The following is a 2,193-nucleotide window of genomic DNA, read 5'->3' as shown; positions in this document are numbered from 1 at the left end:
TCACCCTTGCTGAAATGTATTAAAGCAAATCCCAGACATTATGTCATTTCACCAGTAAATAGGGCATGTCTCTATTTTTTTAAGCTCTGGGAGATTCTGATGCACTTTCCTGCTTCAGTTTATAAACTTAGGGCAAAATGTATCATAGACAAAGGGCTACGGGATTCAGAGACATGAACTGTCTCATTTGTTTTAGTGGATCTGAGGTGTAGAGGAGGAAATATATCTTTTTCTTACCCATCAGTAGATTCATGGCTAAGGTCCCTATAATGGCAGATTAACAAGAGAAAAGCATACAAATTTATTAAGTTTTTACATGACACAGTAACCTTCATAAGGAAGTGAAGACCTGACGCAATGGGTAAACCTGTATATTTTTACGCTAGCTATGATGTAGAAGTGGAGAGTTGTGGAGAAGTATAATTGGATAAAAAAGTATGATCTAATGATGATAAACTGGGGGGAACTTAGCAAGGCCTGTTTGTTCAGATTCTTCTCTGTGACCCTTTGTCTTCAGAGATAAGAATTTTCCTTTCTTCTGGGTGTAGGGAAGGCACCTCTTGAATGAGGGTCTTATAAGTTGCATTAGGGGAAGGTCAGAAAATCCTTCCTAGGTTTTATTACTTGCTTCAGGGGAGGGGAGTGGGTTGGGAGGTTGGGGGAGGTGAGAGTGACCTTTCTGCTTCCGCTGTTTTCTCAAATACCGAGGTACCATATTTTGGGCTATCATGTCCTGATCCCCATCAGAGGCTTCATGAAAGACAGTATTTTTTTTTTTTTCACACACAGTAAAGCATACAAGTTTTTAGTATACAATGCAACATATCTTTACATATACTTGTACCTATATATCTATCCATGTGCACATACAAACACATATCCTTGTAATTCCCACTCAGATAAAAATAAAAAAGACTTCCAGAATTGTAGAGAGTTCCCTTCTGCCCCTTCCCAGTCAAAGAAGGTGTAACTGCTATTCTAACTTATATGCCAAAATGTAGCCTTGAACTGGTAGGATTTTCCTGATAGGAAGAAGTAAGGGAAAGAACAATTCAGGTGTTTAGAAGTGAGAATCTTCCAGAAGAGCAGGTCTTTAATGCAGAAGTGTTAGTGGATGGTTGGTATTGGAATCCCGGTCTAAGGTATTAGATTTTAATTTACTAGGCAAAGAGAACTCATGCTATGCTATCTGGCAGTGTTTCATAAACTGGATTGGACATCGGAGTCAGGAGACCAAGCAGGAAGCTACCAGGTGATGAGGGCCTGAACTATGTTAGTTACAGTGAAACTAGAAATGGGATAAATCAAGAGCTGTTTCATAGGTAGACTTACCTGAATCTCCTGTCTTGAGTATGGATCAGTAAGAAGAGGGAGGATTGATGGGAAACAAGCCTAGATTGACTAGAGGAACCTAGAATTAGAGAAATTTGGAAGGTGAAGTGATTTGGATGAAAATGCCATATATGCAGCTTTGTTCCTGGTGACAGGATATCATAGTAGAGATTTTACACAGGCAAAAAGGAACAGAGGGCCAGAATGTGGAGAAACAGACTTTACAGAGTTTAAACATATTAGTTGGCTTCATGTTCCAGTTGAAGAAAACATGTAGAGGTTATTGCACGTTAGGTGTTGTTTGCAAAAGAATAGAAAACTGAGAAATAACCTGGTGGATTAAAAAAAAAAACAAAAACAGACCAAATAAACCTGAGTTATTCCTAAATTTTATTTTAGAGGCATTTCCTTATTTTGCTTTAGTTTTCTGAATTACTGCCTCACTTTTCTGTTTCTTTTTCTGTCTGCACACATGGGAACAAGAGAATTAATTTTAGATTCAAAGCAAAAATAAACTGGAAAAAGTCTGAAATGGGTAATACCTAGGGCATAATATGTATGTGTCATTGAAGTTTCATCCCTGAATATTTCATGCAGTTCTCTACTTTTCATGGATTCCTTGTTCACTCCCCACAAGGAAGACCTGGAGTTGGAGAGTGGGAAGGTAGAAGAGAAAACCCAAGTAACAATCTACATTTAATTTATTATTAGATCCCATTATGAATTAGGAGTTATGACACTCATGTACTACACTGGGAATTTACAGATTTCCTCTTTTTCAGGGTTTTTCTAATATGAGAAAGAATTCATTGGTTTAGAAATAAATTTGATTCCAAAATATAGATTCTGTCTTTGAGCCCC

At 37.6% G+C, this 2,193-nt stretch overlaps 1 protein-coding gene across 4 annotated transcripts in view; it reads left to right on the top strand.

Moving 5' to 3' along the window:
• LOC105808057 (COBW domain-containing protein 2) overlaps positions 1–2,193 on the top strand; it is a 56,679-nt gene that overhangs the window by 37,358 nt on the left and 17,128 nt on the right. The window lies entirely within an intron of this gene.

This window comes from Propithecus coquereli, unplaced genomic scaffold (genome assembly GCF_000956105.1).
Source record: "Propithecus coquereli isolate 6110/MARCELLA unplaced genomic scaffold, Pcoq_1.0 Scaffold166, whole genome shotgun sequence".
Taxonomy (NCBI): Eukaryota; Metazoa; Chordata; class Mammalia; order Primates; family Indriidae; genus Propithecus; species Propithecus coquereli.
This window is presented reverse-complemented; position numbering and strand designations above follow the sequence as displayed.